This window comes from Falco punctatus, assembly GCF_963210335.1.
Source record: "Falco punctatus genome assembly, chromosome: 3".
NCBI lineage: Eukaryota > Metazoa > Chordata > Aves > Falconiformes > Falconidae > Falco > Falco punctatus.
In genome coordinates, this window is record NC_137582.1 from 11,698,039 (window position 1) to 11,722,275 (window position 24,237).

A 24,237-nucleotide genomic window follows, 5' to 3' on the forward strand; every position below is an offset into this window, starting at 1 on the left:
GCATTGGAACAGGCTGTCTAGGGAGGCGGCTGATTCACCATCCATGGAGGTGTTTAAAAAAAAAAATAATGTGTAAATGTGGTGCTTAGGGACATGGTTTAGTGATGGACTTGGCAGTGCTGGGTTGATGGTTGGACTTGATATCTCAAAGGTCTTTTCCAATGAGAATGATTCTATGAAATTTATTAAAAGAGAAAAAAGAAAAAAAAGAGGAGCACAAGACTAATTCCTAACAGTAGATGCTTATGCTGTGTTATCTTGGTGTGGCAACGGTATTCTCCAGTGTCCAAAAACCCTGTTACATTTAAGCCTTTATAATGAAAGCTTACAAATATTTCTTTTCTCTTTTTACATTAATTCACAGCTCTATTTGGCAGGTTAACATAAGCACAAAAATGTGGAGATTAATGCTGCTATGCCAAACAGACATTTTTGTGTATGCATGAAACGTCTGGTTTTGTCTACACATGTAATGAACATAGTCTAAGGGGAAGTCAGTATTGTCAAAAGCATCACGACAGTAGAGTAACTCTGAACTTTCTGAACTAGTGATTCTATGTACTGATACGCTGACAAGGGTTAGTCACAACAATGTATCTATAACATCAGTTTATAGCTGAAAGAGCAGCCCCAAAACATTTGACAGAACACTTGCAGAGGTGCAAAGCATACCAGTTCAGCTTACCATTAACATTGGTGAATAGGGTAAATCATGTCTTACTCAGTGAGACAACAGCTAGTCGTAACATGCAGGGGTACCTTCTTTGCTACAAAACAGTATCCATCTTAACATTGACCAGGTAATTATTACAATCGCAACATTTCTTCTGCATTGACCATGACTGAGATTGAATCATACATTTACGGAAAGAAAACTCTCCACCAATCTTGGTGCTGACACGGCTTTCAATATTAACTGTCCACACTGCTGCAAGATTCAGCTCTGATATTAATGACCGCATTTCCATTTCACATAAGTGAACATCAGGGGAAAACCACTTACTTACAGAGACACAGATATAACTGAGAAGATACAAAATCTTTTTATTCTACAGAGAGAAGTCATCTTTAGACCCCAGACCATGAATACTAGAGAAAAAAAAACAGCTTTTACCACAGTATGACTGTATGTTTCTCAGCCAACCCTGGAGACCAAAATGCACAAAACTCACTCATAGCAGTAGTAAACCTGAAGTACGGGTGTCAAGCTTCAGAATTCTGGAATTGCATTTTCTGTTTTGTGCCTCTGTAAACCTCTATATTTGGATAAGGCCACATTTATCTTTTTTTTTAGCAGCAACCTCCCTACCCTGAAGCCTGACCTGAAGCTACCGAAGTTTTGTAACTTGACAGAGGAGAGGAAGAAGTTGGTCCTAAGTAACTAAATAACCTTCATAACCTTGGGGAAGAGGTTTTCACATTCTAGCTAGGAAATGAGACACCATACAAGACACCCACAAAACGGCAAGGAGTCACTCAGTGTAATGCACAGTTAAAGTACGACTATCCTTTCCAAGGTACTTCTCCATTTAAAGGCAAAAATGAAAAGTATAATTTTCCCACCACAGCTTAATGATCAGTAGGGAAAAAAAAAAAGCCAACAAAAAAAAACCAAACTCAAAGACACAGCTGTGCGTTCCCTTCCCCAGATACGTGACTAAACCAGTACATTGTCTGAAGTGGATGCACCCTCATTTAAGATCTGCAAGTAGAAGGCTCCATGCAGGGCATAGGTCATACACTGAGATTTCAGTTAATGTACAGCAACAGTGCATACAGAGATGCTGATAGGATTAGTCTCTCATTTTAAACAAGCCATAGGATCCTGGGTCTACTTGGATGTAATGATGCAGTTTTGCTTCCTTTTTCAGTTTCAAAAAAAAAAAAAAAAAAAAATCACATTCCTCATCAGGTAATTAGCTGATCATTTGAAATAACCAATCATTCACCTCAGTCATCAATAAGTTAAGTCTCCAGAGTTAGCAAAACTCCAATTTTTTAACCTCTTTCTTCTGAACTAGCAAGAAACATCACTGACCTTGAAATTTGAACTGATTAAATACCTCCCTCTTTTGAGGATGAGTGAGCTTCAATCCCAACTTCTTTCCTCATTAAAAACAGAATTGTATTCAGAGCCTATGCAAAAGGCTTTTTCCCATTTAAGAAATCATTACTGAGCAACCGATTTTGCATCTTTGGGCCTCATTTTAACTTTTTAAACCTGTAGTACTTGAAGAGTATGTAACACAGGGAGGAGAGCTACACCTACGTTTTTGCCAAAGAAAAGGTATTCCAAATTCAACTCTGCATCCTGCATCTGTATCATAACCCTGATGTAAGCATACTTAGACAGCCATAAAATTGTTACAGTGCAATAGTTTCTCAGTATATCATGATACTAATGAATAACTTCTTTTTTTTTCCAATAGAGATAGTGTGGTTTTTTTTTTCTTTGTGAGTTTTTAGCAATCCTTTCTGCCAAAATGATTGAACATTAATTACAATACTACAGAAAATCAAAATTTTGCTTGTATGGATCCTCTCAGCTACTCTTGCAGTTAAGGAGACATGCTACTTTGTAGTTTGAAAGCATTGCTTATTTATCCTATAGCAAAAATATATTGAAAAGTTTTAAACCATTTTAGTTTTATTAAGAAGAAATATCCTTCAAGTCAAATTACTAGATGCTGTAATATCACATTCAGGATCTCTGCATTTATTTTTTGTGCATGCTAAAAAAAAAAATAAATATTTCTACTACTGGGCTTTTATCCCTGATCTCTTGAGGATTATGTCCTCCAGATAATTCTGAACACAGTTTTTACTGTGCAGAGTTTCAAAAACCTTTAAATGAAGAGCTTAGAATTTAAGTACTGGCAGTACCGTATCAGTAGTTGCACACATTGTATGTGCAAGTATAAATCAGTGTATTTATTAGCTTTCACTTATACACACTTAAAAGGCATATTGCTATTCTGAATTTATGCAAGACAGCTTAAATCCAATAGTTTAGTTGTGTAATGTTGATACTTCCAAACACAAAAACGAAACTTCAAATTATGTCATTGAGTTTCCATAAAGACAGAACATTTACATCAATGTTGTTCAGATAAGCCATAAAAGAACTAAGATAAAAATATCCTTTGCTCTTCCTTAAAGGTTAAGAAAGCTTCAATTTGATTCGAAAAGAAACAAAAATCATATATTCAGATAGGCAACTATACATTCTATTACACTAGTGTCCCACAATCTTTGAGTTGCTTCCCAATTTGAAGACAATAATTCACACTAATAATTTAATCCTGTTTCTTGCACATATTCAGGAATGTGTTTATTCTTAAACCAGTCATTTCTGAACTATCTGAAATGGCAGTAATATTATGGAGATGCAATTAAAGCAAATGAAGAAGGCTTAACTTGGCTTAATTAAGTGTGACAGATAATCTCAGCATTCAGTTTCGGTTTAAGCCATGAAGTGGTATGCAACCGAGTCCCCCTTCTTCTGCCTTTGACTAAGAGCAAGTCCTTTAAAGGAAACATTTGGCCCCAGATTTTAACTGGGATAGCTAATTCTTCACAGTCAACTTGATGCTTCACTTTTCAGAAACAAATTCCCATTTCCTCTCTCCCTCCCCCCTCCAGTGGAGTCCTCACAAGGAATGACACTAGGCATCCACAAATGCTACTGTTCCCTGTCCTCCACTTCCCAAACACTACTTGGAACATTTGTTCACAAGCTTTCCGTTAAGAAAATTTAAGTTCTGAGCTTCAATCACTCCAGAGCAGGAGACTGGGGAACTGCAAATTGGGGAAATTGTGAAGTTTTACTGGTAAACTGACCACATGAGCTTAAAGCTGACAAATTTACCTTCTTAAATAAACATGTAATATACAGATAGGGAGAGACTATACAGGCTATATAACAACAAGACAGAATACTAGAATTAGGGGAAAGCATCTCACACCTACCTGGATGTCCTTAGGCAGCTTACTACAAGCCTAGCTCCTGGGAAACAATTATCTGAAGAAATAATTACAAGAATAAATGTTGCTTAATTTTAGAAACCTCATGATGGATGGGCAAAGAACCAAAAAGTTTAACATGTTCAGGTAGTAAGTAAAAATAATCCACAGTGTCTCTTGGAAAACTTCATGTTTTCCAAACTAGCTTGTGTTTCCAGAACTCTAAAAGCAGGCATCCACATTCTGCATGAAACAGCGCTGTTGCCGATGCTTAAATTCTCTTGTTAAATCTCTCCCATTTTATAGCAAATCACATTTTTATAGCAGGCATGAAGCACTCTACAAGACCCTTGTTGAGCTGTTCCTGTAAATCAAAACCTTATTCCATCGTTCTGCTTGCTGGCAGCAGAGCAAGGTTACTTTTACCATTTATGGTTGTAAAACCCATCCAGCTTTTTCCCCTCTTCAGTTGCTGCCTTTTTTCCACTATTCTTTCCTTCTCTGTCTTGCTCCAGGAAAGATATTCCAAGTTCAGCTAAACAACTTCAGAACTCATCTTTAAGCTTCTTGTCTTCCAGTACATTTAAAGCCATATGAAAACATCTAACAAGACAAGTGAAGTATTAATACAGTATTTAGGTCAAGAGCGCCCTTCCCACCTTAAGTTACATGAAACAAACCAAAGCCACACAAGAACAGCAGTAGCTCAAAAGCTCTTTACGCTAAGTTATCGCTATGTGGCCCGTACGTATACTAGCTCATAAAGTAAGTCCCAGATCAGACTGGAGGTGCTCAGAATCACAGTTTAACAGCGATATAAACACTCAGTCCACTGTATACGCAAGAAGAAAGAAGCACCACAGTTAAAACTTGCTATTAGACCACCTATAAGGAGCCACCATGTTCTAGAACAAAGCAAGCTTAAAAGGTGAGCGGAAAAAAAAAAAAATCTCCTTTTTAGATATGCCGCCCAGTTGCATGCACCTTCCTGGTACACAGGGTATTAAACTGAAACAGCCTCTATCTACATTGACCACAGACTGAAACACCAGATTCACTTTTTGTCAGGTATGGTTCTGTTATTCCCCTCTTCAACTCGAAGCCAGTGTCCTGCCACAGAAACAGAGGACTAAAAGGAATGTCTCTGCCCTCCTACATACCTGTGCAGGGCACATAACACAGCTCTCGTAAGAAGTTTCTATGTTGCATGAAAGAGCAATGATGTACACTGGAAACTCTTGAATTTTCAGCTAGAAAGGACTCTAGCCCACATTGTACATCGGAGCAGTCAGCACAAACACAAATGGTCACAGAGATGTTGATACAGAAGAACACATGTTCAGTTACAAAAGCAAAGCAATTTTGCTCCTTATAAATGAGGTTTAAGTGCTCTAGTGCTTTTTCCAACTGACCTGAAATCTACATTGCTTCAGAGATACGGATAGATTGTATGGACTAAATCTCATTTATCTGAACATCATTTTCAGTTTAAAATGGCCCTTTACAATTTCAAAAGAAATTTAAGCATAGCTCAACTCTCACATTTAATCCCTACATTCAGCTCAGCATGAGATTTGATGAAACTGAAAAGTTTCTGAACTGAAAAGCACTGAAAAGTTACTGACCTTTAAGTACAATATCACCTGAATCTTACAGGTGAAATGAACAAGGTAGAACAAAGGAGAGACTTTCTAAGGAGACTGTTCTCATATTAACTGGGTGGCTCAAGACAATAAACTGGTTTGTGACCCCACATTGCTCCAGCCTTTTCCTCAGCAGAAATCTGTAAGCAATCAGTAGAAATGATGTAACTACCTGCTTATCAAGTGGGTTTGGTTCTTCTCATTTCTGGAAGCATGCCCTAAATAATGCACTTAAAAGATGTTTGATTTTGTGCATAATTTATTGTACATATTCTATGCAGATGTGAGCATAACTAACTGTTGTTACTACTTTCCACCTGGAAAAGCACAGTGAGTGTACTGATTAATTGTTCCATGATGATTACATCATTCTTGACTTCACCCCTTGTAGTTAAGCATACTTCCTGAACAATGGAACAAAGGGTGATCAAAGGAAACCAATTTTCAAGGTCATAAGTTCTTGACACATAGACCACCGGCATCAGGTACTCAAAATACCTTTGCATCCTAAACTCTTGGGTTCAGGAAGAAGGAATTGAAGTGTCTGGAATAAGAGTTGGGTGCTGGGCAGTAGGAGGATGGTTGCATGTAATGAGAGAAAGTGAGGGAGAAAAGCCATGCAAAACCCTGCTCTCTCTGTGGAAGCTGCAGCTGCCTCTCACTCCCCCAGGCCAGCAGGACAAAGCACCAGGAGCAGAGCGTCCTTTCACCCAAGAGGGTGAGTCCCTGGAAAAGAGCTGCAAAAAACAAAGACTATGTGAATATTTCCATGCTTGTATTCTCTTTATCATGATCTTCTTGCATACCTTACACTACTACTAAAAATGACTAAACCCACTTCAACCATCTCTTGTTCACTGGCTATCCAACACAGAGGTCCTCCAGGCTGCTACCTTTACGTTCTTGACAGAATGTAGGAGAACATCCACTGAAGCACAAAAAGAACTTTAGAATGATGTTGCCTGCAAAAAAGTTCTTTGCACTTTCTGGTAAGAAACTTCAACACAGCCATCCTGTCTTATGCTTAACTTAATTAACTACAGATGAATGCCTCAGAGCTCATCAAAAGAGGAGAAGGAACTTGCTATAACCTTTCAGCTCCACAGCCCTCCTATCCCAATGGCAAAGCAGCAAATCAAACATGGGTTGTTTGTTCATCAAAAACAGAGGTCAAATTATGATCTAATGGTAAAATGAATAAATATCTGTAGTAACACTATTAAGCCAATGGAGCTACCCTGAATTTGCACACAAATCTGGCTTGTATTCCAAATTGCTAAAGATGTGGCTGATATCACGTTAGCACAGTAGCTGAAAGATTTGAAGAAAACTCCTCTTGGACGTGTCTTTTCTGAGCAAAAGGAGCAGAAGGTTAGATTCAAATCCTACTGTCAACGTAGCATGGGTCAACATTAATATTTTCTTCTCTTATGTAATGAATTGCCAGATCTCAGCTACACTGCTGTCCTGTTATCTCCTGGGAGGAAGGATAAACTGGTTAATAAAGTTCTTTCCAAAAAAAGCCTTCAAAAGTAGAAACATCTGCTATGTTCATTAGTTACTATTTGGCCTGAGTTCAGTAGTAAGGCAAACTACAAACCCATTCCCTTTCTCTTACCTAGAGAGGTCACAGCAAATGAGATCCTAGGTTTATAGAAATCATAGCTAACTGGAAGATGGCTGTGAAGCTTACAGATACATTTTGTTTCCTGAGTGTTCACAATAGCGTAAGAATGCATTCACATACACCAATATCTGATGGTCATTGGAACACACGTGATTTACAGAGGTTCAGATAGCGAAAAAAATATTAAACTGTGGCGTTTAAAAAAAACATAATATATATTTATTCTTTTATTAAGTATTCTAAGAATTAGTTCAAAAATCTAAGCCTATAGGTGTGTGAAAACTGGGAAGAGTTGCAGAAAACAGGCAACACGAGTTAATCTGAAGCAAAGCTGGGAGGAGCTGAATTCAGATGCCAGAAGTTTGGGTTTAACTATTCCATTCAGTTGCCTGCACAACTGGACTGAGAAATAGTGGAGTCATACACCTTTTCTGTATTTAAAAATACTAGTAATGCTGTGAAGTCAGGCACTCGAGAGCTGGAAAATAAACAGCAGAGCCCTATTAGTTTTTCTCCTTTTCTACTGTGTGGGATTATACTATACAGTAGTAACAAAACAAAATACAGGTTTTTCACTTTTCATTCAAGAGTAAAGTCCACACAACATACACGAGGCACGCTGCCCAAGAACTGTGTGATGATATTATTAACAGGCTAGTATATTCACAGAAAAATCCACAACAGGAGTTGCTTGCTGTTGTGATGCTCAATATTCCAATACCAGGAGTCTAGATAACCCCTAACATGTCCCTAAAGTTACGGGCTACAGTTTTGCACACATAAAATGTGCTTTCACATATTCTTGCATGTAATGTAAAACATAAGGTTAAAATGTAGGACACTGACAATGCCAAAATGACTTTGTTGTTAGACAGGTCACCACTGCCCCCCCCCCCCCCCAAGAACTCTTAGGCAACTGAGTGCTTTACATTCAACCCACCACAAAGTTTCTTGATACATCAGAAAGATAAGCAAATACCACTCTATGCAAAATATGTTGTGGGAACTATACCTGAAATACTGGTGCCACAGAGTGACCACAGGAAAAACCCAACCAAGGAGCTCCTTGAACAAGCATGGTCTGGTGTTATCAATTCAGGCAGAAAAGCTCTGAATGCAGATTTTTAGAATTCATATGCATGACAAAGGTAAGTTAAAGTTTTACAGAATTTCCTATTTTAAAGTACTTGACATCAAAGCTGTCACTACTGTTCGAACTTCAGTCGCATACCGCTTCTCAGTTTATTGTAAAAAATCCAGCCTAAAATAAAATTCTACATTACAGTCAGGCATTGAAACCTGCTTGTCCCAACTGTTGATCACCTTCTGATCCACTATACAAGTTTCTGCTATTCAAGCAAGAAGAGAATTAAAAAATAGCAGTTGTCATACACCATGGTAGAGTGCAGCAAACTGGAATGAAACCCATTGGTCTTTACAAACAGAAGACACTAAGTAGCCATCTACTTTGAAGGTTTCCTACCCTGTCCCACTCTTCCTGACCAGGCAAGGACTCTTACTGTTCAGACTTTTATTCTTATCTTCCTTCCCCACTTCATATACCTGTTAAGCTTACTTTTCACAGATGGCTGTAAAGGACACTTCCTCATCTACTGTCTGTCTCAAATTTCTAGGATTTTGAGGTTTGGGGTATGAACACGGGGAGGGTGGGATTTTGGGTTGGGGGGTGTGTGTGTGCCCGTGGTGGTTTGGTTTTTTGGTTAGTTGTTTTGGGGTTTTTTTTGCCTTCACAAGTTGCTCACCCTAGCTTAATTTCTTTCTCCACTTTCTCAGCCCAAACTGCAGCACCTGTGCAAGCGGTAGAGGGATGACACTGGAGAATCAGGAAGCAGTTTCTTGATCAGTTTTAGTACCTCTGCAAATAATCCTAGGTCATTTTCATGCCGACACCTAAGGTTTTAAAGGCTAAGCTACAAGAAGTCTCATTAAACACAGCTAAATTGAACGTTCCAGGTTTTGTAAATCAACATCATTTGAATCGGGCACCCCAAGGATACATGCTTTTGACAAATACTACACTAATTCAAACCAGGGACTCCATACTCCACAGCTAGGGAAATAAGCAATAAACCTCTAGTAAACAATATCATTACAATTTTTTTTCCCCAATTAACCTTCACAGAAAGTTAATCTCATGCTATGAAAAAGGCTGAAAAAGTTAAAGATCAACAGACAACAGCATATACCACAGAAACATACAAAGAAGTGATATAATTTAACTTCTGTCATTCTTGCATGTAAGTTATCTTAATGGTTGAACAGCTTCAACACACACATTAAAGAGCACTACTTTGAACTGTAAGAAACTTACCTGTTCCTCTTAAAAGGTCCAAAATTATTTGCTAAATTGAATTATATTTTACCTTGCTATAAGATCACCCCATACTTAAAAATGGGTTTTTTGAACAGCACCATATAATTTCATAGCATAAAATTTCAAAACCACTTAGTGTTTTCCATAAGAAAATAAAGTTTAATTTCATTTATTATGTTACTTTTTCTTATCAGACCTCTTCTTGGTGTCTAGCAGGCTTAACAGTTTCAAAATTAGACAACAGAGATATACTTTTTCAAGCAATATTCTTACTAAAATTGTTAAACATTTCTCTAGAATGAAAAGTGAAAGGACATCGCCACATGATTTTTGTTATCTCTTTTTCTCCTCAAAGCTTGTTCTGTTTACCTTCAGGATCTTCCATATTTACTATTCATACTCTGAAGTGCTGACTGATATCATTTTCAGGAAGGAAAATGTTCAGCTCTTCCTGGTAATCACGCTCACTGCCACTCGCATGTAGCATCAGCGTGAACCTGCACATATACATGTTATATCAGAGCTGGAGAAGGGAGTAGGAGGGAGATTCCACATCTGGAAAATACTGTGAGCATACAGTCTTAGTTCACTAAGAAAGCTGAGATATTTTGAGAAAAATCTAAAAGATAGCAATCATCACCAAAAAAAAAAAAAAAGGTGCCAAAAGAATTGTACTGGAAACTACAGGCAACCTCCTGTTGTCCCTTCCTACATTGATTATCCTCTCATCCCAAGGATTACGGAAGGATTTTACGTAAGAGATAAAGAAATTATGACATTCAATGCCTAGAATTTAGAAGAAAATTTTAACTCTATCAAACTTTTCATTTAGGTTCATGCACTGAGACATACTCTGTTTTAGTAGTGCCTACAAGCTTTGATACAACAACTAAGCACATTTTATTAACTGGAGACTGTAACAAGGTACCTCCTGACCTTCACATCTGTAGCAAACAGTGATCCCTTTTATGTATATGTATATGTTCTAGCAAAATAATTTATTCATTTACTATGCATCGCACTTTCAATGAACTCCCTAAACACATTTTTGTATACTTCACTCCTTCCCATGCACAGGAGAATGTCTAAGTTCTGTTTTATCTCACGTGTTTCTATGAAGAGAGAGGCCAAATAAAATTTTTCCCCAAGTGCCCTTCTGCTAGATTTTACTATAGTTTTAATGCTTAGAAAAGTTGATCCAACAGCCAAACAGGTAGATCAAAAGTACCAAAAGCTTCCTGGACACCCTTTTCAAAAGCTCTCACCCATTTCCAAGAAAACTACCTTGGCTGTTACATTGTCAGTGATGCTTTTCCAGTTGTAAGGCAATTCAAATCCTTGTTTTCTTTAGGCTAGTATTATCTAAAGAGAAAATCTAGAATTTTGTAGTAAAGCTGGAAGGATGTTTTCTTTCACATAGGCAGGCAGAATCTGCCCACAGTGTGAATACACTCTTAATTCATAAATGACAATCCATTCCAATTTAAGGTTAAACTAGCACCATAAGGAAAATGGACATTTATGAAAAAGTCCAACGTGACAGCAGATAACGGGTAGAGTCTGAGAGAGGTCAGCAACAGTCCCTTTCATCTTTAGTTCTTCTATTTCACAGCAGTGTTAGTTGTTAGTATAAGTCCTGCAAATATTTAGGCCAATCTTTCTTTCCTTTACATCGCAGCAGAGACATCAGAACTTGCCACAGTTTAGTTCAATGCATATAGGAAAGTTTGATCTAATATTAAAGTCCAATTCTCTCATCCATAGCAAACATGGACAAGATTTCAATCCCTTCTCTTTTGCAGTAATTTTTCCTGTGTTAAAGACACACTTATTTCCTCTTCCCTTCACACACTTATCCTAGATCCTAGATCTTCCAGTGATTTCCCTTATTATCTCCAGGTTTTCTGTTCATCCTTGTTTTCCCTTGAACCTACTCATTACACTTCTAATGAAATGCACTCATAAACCCTCAAATCAGCTACGAAGATGCTTCTTAAAACGTAAACACACAGCTTAAAACGTGCAGTACTTCAAATTTAATCTAGAGAAGCTTGTATATTCTACTTCAGTGCCTTGCAAGCTGAAGGCAGGCATTTGAAATGCCAACATGAAAGAACTCAAAGAACTTCATTTACATTAGCTTGCTTTCTTAAGACCCTGTAGTAGTTGTCGCCACCTATATACATAATAGCAGTTTTTACTTTAAATACCACAAGCTTCTATGGTGTCAAACAGTACAGCTGGGCCTAGCTCAGTCCCTTCTTCCTTACCAAGATGACTGAAATCCCACCTAAGTGCTGCAGGACACCGACTTCATTCATTACAAAGGCGCTTGCCTCTTGTGACACCCAATGGACCACATATATCTGAGAACGGAAATACCTTTAAAAATCCCCGTGGCCTTAGAAAGTGCAGCACCGGACAAACTAAGCTATTTCGCTCAAGTTTGTTTTGGCAGATTTTCAACTCTAGTCTATCCTTGCCTTGTTTTCACACACAAGACTTGGAACAATTCCATTTATCAAGTCTACCTAGACGGAGCATTAAGTTGGCCTCTAAAATAAGAGGGAGAAAAAGAGGAGAAAATAATGCAACTCGACACTTTTTGTTAACAAATTTCTCACTCTTATGTATGCAGGAAAAAAGTAGAAAGTAGACAGGTGAAAAAAAAACATATTTGAAATCTGAAGACTCAAAAGACTACTTTTCAAGCCATGCTACTTGAAAGTTAGTTTCAATGACAATGTTAGCTAAAACATGAAAACCTATTTTTGTGGAAAAAGTCATCATACAAAAATAATATCTTTGAATAATTCTCAGTTAAGGTAGAAAAGGGAAATATGCTTGTTTTCCATAGTTTAAGGGCTTTACTACAATTGTCTAACACACATAGTTGCTAGCATTTCTTGTAAGACTGAGGAGCTTCCAGTCAGATGCATTTTTATTTGCATATTAACAAAATGGATATAAATATATATGTGTGCTATAAATACATATATACAATATATACAGTATACAACAGCTAAGGGGAATATAAAATTAATTAGTTTCAGGCAAAATTTACAGTGATTAAAAAGCTATGCTTCATTTTACACCATATTTCAAGGGAAGCTTCTTTTTTACTATATCAATGCTTTCTTTAGATAGTACCAGGAAACAATTACCAAATATGCACACTCAGGTATCTATATAAGAAGAGCTTTCTGATTGCAGAAGAACTCTCGTAACGGCTTAGAGAAAAAAGAAAAAAAATCAAATACTAATTAGCTAACCACTCTCATTCATTGAACTTGGAAAAAAATCAGAAGAAAATCCTTATTCTGTTTTAGAATTTAGCTTTGATGAAATTCAGCTTCCATTTTATTCTTAGACATTTCAGTAAACTGCAACCAAGTTATGATCATTTTTAATTAAGTTAACAGAATATGAAAAATAAACTAACTAAAATTACAAGATTCCTTTTTTACTAGGGCCTGCATTTGACTTCTACAAACCAGTCTAGTTTGGCAGACACTCGTATCTACAACATGACAAAAGCAAGAATACAGAAGAAATGAGAAAGCATTGTCCACTGGCATGACATTTTTAATCCTAAAACTTTTCTCCACTAATGAAGACATCTTGCAATAATTTTAACGGTATAGTTTACAAACCTTTAAGGAAGAAACTGTATTCTTATGATCATGCAATTCCCAAAGCACCTTTGCCAAATCTGTTGAATATTTTTAAATACTACTGCAAGATACATGCCATCCCTTTTTACTGTATTTTCTGCTGTGCTACACAGCTAACTTTCAAGTAGGACACATGCTCTAAGTCAGCCTTGTGCTCCAGGTTTTTGATATGTAGTTCAATGTAAGTCAGAACCTTAACTCTATTCCAAGTCATTGAGTATCAAACCAACAGATACTTAATACCTGTTTATTCAAATTAGAAACAAGTTTATTACATACAGGACAAAGCAAAGTATAGTTAAACAAGTCATTAAGATTATAACTTAACATTCACCATTAAAAAAAAAAAAAAAAAAAAAAAAAAAAAACACCACACACACCCCAAACAAACAAAAAACCCACACAAAAAAACCCCTACCTTTTCAGATCTTGTTGAAGTTTGCCTTCAATGCCAGATAGCTGCCCGCTTCATTTGTGGGTGAGGAAACGGACTGGTGATAAATGACAGTTTCAAAGGATAGGTTTTAAGACATGCAGGTTCCTTGATTCTCCCCAGAATAACTCCTTTTTCAGCAGAGATCTCATGAGATCAGAAGTTTTTGTCTGAGGGTTCAGAATTTTTACTATCAATGATACCAAAAATCCCAGGCCTATTGTCAGCAAGTTTAAAGTTCACAAGTGGGTGCTCTACTCCATGGAAAAATTTTGAGGTCGGCAGATCAACAAGTCGACATGCACAGTACGTTACTTCACCTCTGTTAACTCTTTTGGCAAGCAGTCAGTCCTTGTACAGTCACCAAGTACAGACAATAATTCTTACGCTCTCCCTCCTAGGCCTATACTATATGCTTGATTAATGACATCCAAGTTTCACCAGTAACCTAAACTGACATATTTAGCAGGGAAGCCATGGAAAATTGTTTTCCAGTCAGTAGATATTAATCATACAGAACTTGTACAAAGATTAAGCTTACAAAAGATGGGACAGATAATTTGCAGCAGGACAACACACTGGTAATTTCCCACTACAGGAGCTCTTCTGGGAAAGCTGTACTATTCTCTGCAAGTCTCATCTTGAACAACAGGGAGTAGTAGCAAAGTCTCAGTAACAGATAATATTGCAAGACCGCAAGCAGATGCTTTCCTCTGTATTGGCAGGATAAACAGGGCACGTTTTCAGCCCCTGAACTCATCTATTTCAGGTGTGTTCCGGGGGACAAACTTTGAAAATAAGCAACTCAAGATTAAGCTACTCTATTACAACTTTACTTCTCAAAACAATTTAACCAGACATTTAAATTATCCAAGACAACAGTTTAAATGCTCCTAATAATTAAATAAACTTCAGAGCAAGCAGCAGGTACATCACGGTGATCACTGATGTCAGTCTACATTAGGTTTACAATCCTGAAGCTCTTTTAAACTTATAGAAAAAAACAGGCACGATTTTTATTTCCTTCTTCCAGTGCACAATATTTGGTGAAGAAGTCATGAAGAAGCAATCAAGTCTATATTTCTGCTTGTGTGAGTAGATTAATTACTTTATGACTGCCACTGCCTGTTAAGGCATTTTTTTCTGAGTAGCTATACAATATGAGATATCATTTCATTTAAGGTGAGATTATAAAAATCCAAATCTTATAACTCCAGAAAAACAAAAAATATTTTTCTGGATGAAAAAGCGTTCAAATCTACTTTGCAATTACGTGAAGTTTTGCCATGTAATTCCAATTAATTTTCAGCTCCTGCAGGCAGTACTCCTTTCATGCGCATTTTCCACATGAAAATGGACTAGGTATAGCCATTAGGTGTTTTAAGAACATCATCAGCTACTACTTCATGGCTCCACTCCTTATGCCAGCTGAGAGAGATCTGGCATCAAAGCCTTCAAGAGGCACATTTATCCTGCTGGCCAGCACCAAACCAGCCTTTGGGAAAGCAGCAGCACAACAGAACTAAGCACTGTCCTTAAACCAGTCCTCTCAACCAAGAATGACAGAAAGTAGGTCTCCAACCTAACATTCATACCATGTCCAAAAGTGAAGACTCCAGAGCTTTGTTCTGTCTCAGCTAAGATGCTTTGACTACATTACATGAACCAAATGAACAGCTCTGAGGCCTCCAGAGAAAGCGGCGAGTCATTTGCCTTTAATCCAGTGAATGCGAACTGCCAAGAATGCCCTATGGCTCCATAGTTAGCCATGGTTTTGCAGAGTCATTTGCTAGTTATCATTAAAAAACCCTAAGGTCTTCACGCTAAGCATATCCAGCCCAGACAAGCAATGCAACAGCAAGGAGTTGTGCATACCAGTGGCTTCCAGCTCCCACGCAACCAATGGTACCTCTCACCCTCAACTTGTAAACCTCAGTGCAGCCATACTTTATACATCCTCGGAGAGGATTAATTTAATTTTGATTTCCTCTCTGTGTTTGCTTTGGAGGTTTGCAGCTTGAGCAATATATATGTGACTAAAATTTGGCAGCAAGCAGCCTGCAATATGATGTATATCATTTCAGCCTGGCCAGCATATTCAGGAAAACAACAAGCTGGCAGTGAGGACAGCTTCATCGCACATTTAGAAAGTGAAGGACTGGTGTAGGAATAAGGAACAGCAAGACACTTCAAGAGCTGAACATAAGAGGGATGGGGTCTGATATCATCCACGTGACCAAGGGAACACAGTGCCCAGCAAAACAAGCTTTGATCATGACTGAGGAGGTGGCTGCAGGCATACAAGTCCTTAAACCCATGGCTTTTCCATCATCCAACAGGTTTCTAGTATATTGGTGACCGGTATCTTCCAAAGCTTGCCAGAACAATGGTAAAACCAGAGCCATGCAAAGAGGCATTGTTGCCACAGGAAAGCAAACAGAAATAAAAGGATTTTGCTGGTCTGACTTGCATGTTTGAGCATCACGCTACATTAAAAAAAATAAAGTATTTTCTATAAGATTTTTCAACAAGAGAAGTGGGAATTAAACTCTAAACTGCACCATTTCCAACATAAACTTTAGTTAAGCATCACAAATTTCAGTCTTAACTTTTATCCATCAGTTATCCTTTATGAAGAAGTTAGAATGATGTGTTACACATGCTTTTATGTATATTGTAGTCTATTCATTGATTATAACATTGAACCAGTTCTATGCACAACAGAAAGCAGTTTCTACTACATTCCAAGTAAACATAAGGACTTTATTTTTTTGCTTATACACGCTGCTTTTCATAGTTGAAATGCATTTGCTCAGCTAAGTTCAGTGGTACTTACTTACAGTCATAAACTCCAACCAGTGCATGAAGATAGACATTACTGTCTGGAGCAAAACAATTCAACAATCCTGATGCAGAGTGCATTTCAAGGATTCACCTGCACATAAGGATTCTTCAGTGAGTAGAGTCTAAATTATCTGGCATCACAAGCCATTACTATTTTTAATAGTGTACTAGTCTTCTAGCATTTCCAGATTTCCTTCCACCCACAATTGGCAAGGTTCCTTTTATTAGATCTCTATATTAGTTTATCTAGATTATGTTGTAGCTTCCACCAGAAGCTTTCTGGAGAGAGACACAAGTGCTGGAATGCAATGGCCTACATCTGCCTTAATGTCTGTTATCACTGCTTAGCAGTGTGTCACCCCTACATACAAAACTTGAAACTACAGCTACCTTTTCAGTATTATACAACACAGAAGCTTTATTTTCAACTTAAGGTTTACTACCTTTGCTATCGTTTGTCATCACTTCTTCCTTTTCCCAGTCTAAATTCAGTACCCTTAATTTGAATAGTCCCTTCCCTCCCCAAAATGAAAAATGAAGTTTGGTACTGCCACAATATGGAACCAAAATCACTTGTGGCAAAAATAATCCTAGTCCGTTCAGATTGGTCAATCACAAACTGAATACAAGAGCTAAGTATGACCGTTCCGTTCAAGTTCAAAAATTAGACACAAAAGAACAGGAGTTAACACATTCAACTTCATAGTCAAAAGTTCACTTTTTAAAAAACAGGGGGGGAGCAATAAAAAATTATTACAATTCAGCGTTTAAGTTTCCTACGCAGTATTTCACCCAGGCCAAAGATACAACACGCAATGTTCAAACACTGAGAATAAGACCATGCATTTCAACACCTATATATAAACTTCTTTTTTTCCTTTTAAACCTTTGCTATTAAGTGATTTGTGATTTGAATACTTGTATCTGAAGTCTATCATAGGCTGGATGCGTAAAGACAACAGCGTTTACAAGACTGTGCAACAGTTAAACAGATGGCTTTCCCTGTCCTTGTTCTGACAGCCTACAATTCTTCCCTTGGGGAAAAAAAGAGAAAATGTTGATTTTTCTACTACTTCCAGATGTTAAATGGGAATGTCTCTGACCAAGATACCTGAAGCTTCAAAAGCTTCAGCTAATCTGTACATCCGCATTAACGTGAATCATCCTAAATAGATCTGACTATGTGAGCAAAAGTGTCATGTTACACTTACAGAGTTCTGTGTAGGATTCCCTGAGAAATCTGGGGCAGGAGTGTCCTTCATTTGAATCAAATTAACACAGACATAATGTACAAATGAGGAAGTTAAGCTGGTATGTCAATAAAAGCACAGGAGCCTAAAAACTTCAGCACTCAGTGGAAGATCTAATTCTGAGCTGAGCATGTCATTTGCAGACCATGACAAGGTGACCAAAAAACTAGGCCAGAATTGAAAAGACTACTATTCAAGGAAAAACAAATACATACTTTCAGTTGATATTTGAACCACATTAGTATTAAAACCATACTCAAAGTCAGGACAGAATTGTTGTTTAATTTTCAAGAAGCAACTAAGGCAACAAAACCTTTCTAGCTTTTCTAATGAGTACAGAGGCAGAGCGCAAACTACTGCAATAAAAATGTTTAAAGAGGTGAGGACTGGTGAAATGTTTTCAGTTGAGCATCCTCCCATGCCAAGTTTCTTGAAAATTCCAATACATGCACAGATGGGAAGAGTTGAAGCTCATCCAGATCTTGAATTTAGTTTCCTGGACACAAGCAAATGAATACAGACACAAATAAATTAAAAACTCCAACACACAAATAGCACCTTAGCACCTAAAATACACACATTTTTCTTGCTATAGAGACACATGTCAGGACATAAATGGACACCAGTATCATTAGCAACAGTCCGTTTCAAAGATGACCTTGGTCCTAGGGTTCAAAGAAGCTAGCAAACACGCCTTAGATTTTCACTCAAGTTTCAGCTATTTTCTTTTTGTAGAGGTTTTGTGTAATGGTTTCCTACCAGCTCTAGGGATATTTTTCCACATCCCTCTAACAAAGGAATAACTTTTTGATGAGTTATTTCAGTCCAGTGACAACTTCTTAAGAAGACTGGTGCATTTTTATATCTGCAAGACCTCTATTCCAGTACAAATTAGTTCTTTCAAGAACAGCTCAAACAGTCAAATACTTCAGTTTTTAAGAAACTTCTTGATGGGATATATCTTTGACATTCCACAAACCCCTCAAATATTCACTGAATGTTTTCAGAGCTTTGAAGAAATGTGGCCTCTATTAGGACTTGAGATTAGTAAGTGACACCCTTGGATTTTGACAAGATTAAAACATAATTTAATTGCAGGACAATAAGCACATTTTGGAATTTATATGTGAACTATTTTTAGAACCATAGTCAAATCCCAAGATAAATATCAATAGGTTTCAAAGACAGTTTATAAATTATCTTTCGGATTAAGGAAGCCTATTTAGTTACCAAAGCAGCATTGATACATCAGTTTTCCCAGCAGCCACCAAATTCCAGAGATTCACCGTGATTACGTTTGCTGTTAACTAAATCACCTACTACAAAATGCTTGTTTCTCTGGCCTGAACTAGCTAATCATTCAGACAAAAAGACACAACTTCTATGAAGGGGCCCAAACAAAACACTTTATCCTTTCAGCAGTATCTGAGCCTGCTAAGTTTATAAGCATATCATATTGAGCAATAGACAGTAGGATACGAAGGTTGGTCACTCATACTTTTCACCACATTCTCATTTTTCTGACATTGCAGGTAATATGATCTATTTTTCAGTTTCTTTCATGTAGTTTTACTGCTTGCCGTTGCCAACTACATTCCTTTTCCCCCTGCTTAGTCAGGCCAATATTTTAGTTACTGTTTAGTTATGGCTTCATTATTAATCTGTCCCAAATAGTGCAGAATATTACATATTTAAACATGGTTGCTCCAATTTAGAATGCACAAATGTCAAAAAGTAACAAGTTTATGGCATATTGTCCTTCTATGCTCATCTTATTTGCAAGATACATGAGAAAAGATCTTTCTCCTAGGGATATAAGGAGTTGCACTAATATTATATGTTCCAATTTTTTTCAGTGTTAGCAGGTGCAAAATTTAAGCAGTATAGAAACACTTAAAAGTTCTAAATCAAAGCATGAATTAAGGATAATAATGTTACAGTAATAATTAGGTCATTAACTTATCACCAAATTCAAGAGGATATCTTTGGGCTTTCCCTTTAGGCATCTGCCAAAATCAGAACTAGAATAACCAATAACAGAGATCAGGACATGACAAAAGTTCTAAGCCTAGTTTTTTCAGTTCGCATCAACATTTGCCTGCTGTCTAATTCAAAATGGATATCTATGGATAATCATGACAGATTCTTGTGACAAAATCTCATGTTTGCTTTTGAAGCCTTCCAGTCTTCTCTTTATGAACAATATGTTTGAAAAGACTGGTACCATCACAAAACCACACAGGAAATACTAGGTGGGGGTGAGTATTTCCTGTGTGGTTTGGGTTAATTTATTTTTTGGCCACGTACAAAGGCATATTCTAGATAAAAATAATTTACAAAATTAAAAGTATTTGAAAGTGTTAACACATCAAGCCAAAGAGACTGATTCTCCTTCATCCCAAAGAACTATTTAATATGATTGGTAAAATCTGATCCCAATGACTGAGTAGTAGCGCTGTTATTTCTATTTGGATACAATTTCATTGTGGGTGACATACTTAGCATAGTCCAGCAAAATATTCACATTTCATTAAATGCTATGGGAGCTTGTCTTTTATAGACACTGACAGAAGTGATCACAGAATCATAGAATCATTTAGGTTGGAAAAGACCTTTGAGATATCAAGTCCAACCATTAACCCAGCACTGCCAAGTCCATCACCAAACCACGTCCCTAAGCACCGCATTTACACATTTTTTTAAACACCTCCAGGGATAGCAATTCCACCACCTCCCTGGACAGCCTCTTCCAATGCCTGACCACCCTTTCAGTGAAGAAATTTTTCCTAATATCTAATCTAAACATCCCTGCCGTAACTTGAAGCCATTTCCTCTTGTCCTATCACTTGTTATCTGGGAGAAGAGACCGACGCCCACTTGCCTACAGCCTCCTTTCAGGTAGTTGTAGGGAGCAATAAGATGCCTCCCCTCAAGTCTCCTCCAGACTAAACAACCCCAGTTGCCTCAGCTGCTCCTCACAAGACTTGTTCTCCAGACCCTTCACCAGCTTCATTGTTCCTCTCTGGACACACTCTCACACCTCTACATCCCTCTTGAAATGAGGGGTCCAAAACTGAACACAGTACTCTGTCAGAGTAACAGCACCAAGTAGCCAAAGCAGATTCAGAATATTGTGATTTTTAGCCAGATCCAGACTAATCTCCCATTAAAACCAGACACATCAGCTTCTTGATCAATTTTGTGTGATTAACATTGCAAAAGCCTTCCAAATACAAAAGGAAGGCTGGACAGAAAACGTGTGGTACACTTGAATCTGAGTTACAAGGGCACTAAAAGAAATTTGAGAAATTTAACTCTACTGAAACAGCAAAGAGAAAGTATACTCAGAGTTACAAATCAGGTTGGATTACAAATTTTGCCTCAGATTACAAAAAGTTACTAAAATCTTGTTTCAAAAGCAAAAGAAAGGCAAAAGGTTCAAAGTGCATATGATGATTTCAGAAAGCAGACTTCAAGCTAATGTTTACACATGCTTATCTTGCCAGGGGAATGTGATGGGGGTGTTTAAAAAAAAATAATAATCTATGTCGACATATGTCTACATGAACATATAAATATCTTCAGATTAAGCATATCACAAACTTCACAGCTAGAAATAAGAATTTGCTCCTACTACCTTACATCCTTGAGATCTCTCAACAATAACATTTGTCTTTCAGAGATTCCCACTTAGCACTATTTACATGTAATGAACAAGCAAAAGACTACCTACAAACAATGAATACCTGATAGTACTGTAAAATTTCATTCTTGGATACACAAGATGAAAATGGACTTCGCATTAGGGAAAAACAGAAGTACCGTAGATTAAATTAGGTACTGGTACAAAATGAAATTTCACTATTTGACTCATAATTTACAATTGAGATTTATGATATATCCAAGTCACTGCAAGTAGCATGACAATTTAGTCATCCAGTAAAGCCACCAAGCTTCCTCTCACTCGTGCATTCATATCTGTAAGGTATCATAAACACATCAGAGGTAGGCTACACGCCTGTGAGAACTCTCCATACTTCACTTTGTTGGAGGGTAGCTCAAACTAGCTAATCAAACTGATCTAAATTGACTACCAAATCTTACAAACAAGTATTTACAATGCATCTTTAAAGAAATCCTGCCCATCTTCTCACAACCCTATGTACACACAAGAGGCCAGAGCAGGCAAGTAGAAATCTACCTCAGCATAGCTAATAGGCTGCTATGGGCACTGGTATTCCTGTATCAGAAAAAAAATATATTTTATTTAAACCATTAAAACAGCAATTATACTTTGAGATTCAAGAAATACAAACTCCCAGTCCATCGTCACAGTTCAAGATGAAAACTAGCCTTAAATATGAAGGGAAATATCACAATGGACCACAACTTTATGTTCAAATGTGGCTGATTAAGGCTAGAGGAATATGTGGATGGTTCATCCTCAGATTATACTCATGCTCATAATGTCCGCTTATACTTCCAGCCTAGTCTACTGTAACTGCTTAAACCAATGATGATCCAGCAGTCAGAATTAACAAAATAAGAATTACCATTATAAACTGCCATTTTTGTCAGCCAATCTCAGTACATACTTCTCATGGCAAATCTGAGGAACGCTGGCAGAAACAAGGAGATGCCAAACTTCAGTAAGTTGAGAGAAACACAGTAGCGGGCACTATGGTACAGCCATAAGAGAAGAACAGAAGGATTCAGCAACTCTAAGTGGATATTTCTCAAGCATGCTGCTAGTTTTGGCACCGTTAGCAGTATCAGTCTTAAAAATTATAGTCATTTGACAAGCTGACATAAAAAGATAAGGTACAGGAAAATAAGGCGGGATAATTTGCTCAATAAATTTAAACTAGAGCATCTTAGCAGGGATTGTCAAGTTAAAGGTAAAAACTTGCTGTTCTATTTTTTCATTATTTTGGTCAAGTACTAGAATTAATCTGGAGGAACTTGCTAGTGTCAGTTCATAAATTCTGCAAAATGGATAAGCCCGACATATTTAAATATGCATTATCAGGTTGAGTATATTCTTCAAGCAGTCTTAGGAAACAGTCCAGTATTCAAGAAAGAGGCAATCATCAGATGCTTCAGGATGACTTCACTTTTCAGAGAAGGAAACTACTTCAAATAGGTAGCATAGGCAGTAAGAGACAAAGAGCAGTTCAGTGTCAGAACCTCCCTGTGATAACAGTATTAACTACTTAAGTACAGCATTTTACAGAAGGAATTACATTTGGGATCTTGGATTCCTTATAATCAGATTTACAGGTAATTGAATAAACCGTAATCACTCCTACCAAGCATCAGACCTTACTTTTGAAAAGCTAATGCCAGGTTTTTAAATTGGGATCATTTCTCTTTAACTGTACTATAAGTGCATTTACTCTGGTAGGTCTCACATTTCAGGCAGCAGATCAAGTAAGACTGAAGTTTTATGTACCTTTCCAATTTGTTCCCAGTATTGTTTGGGCAAGTTTTAAACATTTGGCTATAGCATTTCAGTACAAATTAGCCAGAATAACGTAAGGTTTCAATTTGCAGCTTTAACCTTGCCAATGTCCCAATTCCTTTTGCCTCGTATTTGAACTCTGATTTAAATGCTGATTGCAATAGTGCTGTTATAATTAGCAGAACAGCTTTGCAGGAACACTGCCTATTAGATAGCAAAAGCATAACAAGATGTGGTTAAACACAAAAAATAGGGCCTAAGAACAACCACTATACTACTTAGTACCTTCACATACTGCTTGAGGTGATTATATTTACATATGCATTCAGATATGTTGGTTAAAGGAATTTAAATAGTGAGTTCTGTTTATTCTGCCAAAGTGTTTATAGTTTCGGATTTATTAACTGTCACGCCTCCCACCCCCCCTTTATCCTTCCCCTATTTTTTGGCTTCAAATGATTCTGTTTTGGCACATTCAGTAATACAGCATTTCACTTTTCTAGAGAAATCCACTGCTAGAAAAGCAACACAAAACCCTAGGAATCTTACCTGGTCTCCAGTTTCACTACCGACTCAAAACAGCTACAGTTCACTCAAAGCCAACTGAACCTCAGCCCAGTTCCAAGTAAGCAGGGGCAAATTCAGGCATTCATACCAAATTCAGACATGGTTTTGTGCACAGAAAGTCTGCTTAGACAGTAGAACTGCTTCAACGGTAGAACCAAGAGTCCATATTCCCAGTAAGAGATGCTGCAAAGACATGAGGACAGAGATAAACAGGAAGAGAACTGCCATCAAAAGAATTAGGAATTACGCATATGCTTGCATGCATCTAGAAAGAACATACGTGTGTTTTCATTTCTGATATTAGGCTAGTAAGCTTCTAATGTTAAAGAGGAAATGAAAGGAAAAATATTGAAGAACGGAAGCGAGAAAACATTTCTTAACAGGTATCAGATGCAGGAATGGATCAGAAGAGCTCTTTCTGCCAAAAGGATCATCAAGAA

At 37.3% G+C, this 24,237-nt stretch overlaps 1 protein-coding gene and 1 long non-coding RNA gene across 5 annotated transcripts in view; both read right to left on the reverse strand.

Annotated features, from left to right (window-relative positions):
* FBXL7 (F-box and leucine rich repeat protein 7) overlaps positions 1–24,237 on the reverse strand; it is a 374,313-nt gene that overhangs the window by 119,217 nt on the left and 230,859 nt on the right. The window lies entirely within an intron of this gene.
* LOC308059855 lies at positions 7,660–23,773 on the reverse strand. The gene is made up of 3 exons (XR_013926462.1): positions 22,323–23,773; positions 21,971–22,009; positions 7,660–18,265 (listed from the first exon to the last, which is right to left on the reverse strand). It is a non-coding gene; the product is annotated as an uncharacterized lncRNA (long non-coding RNA).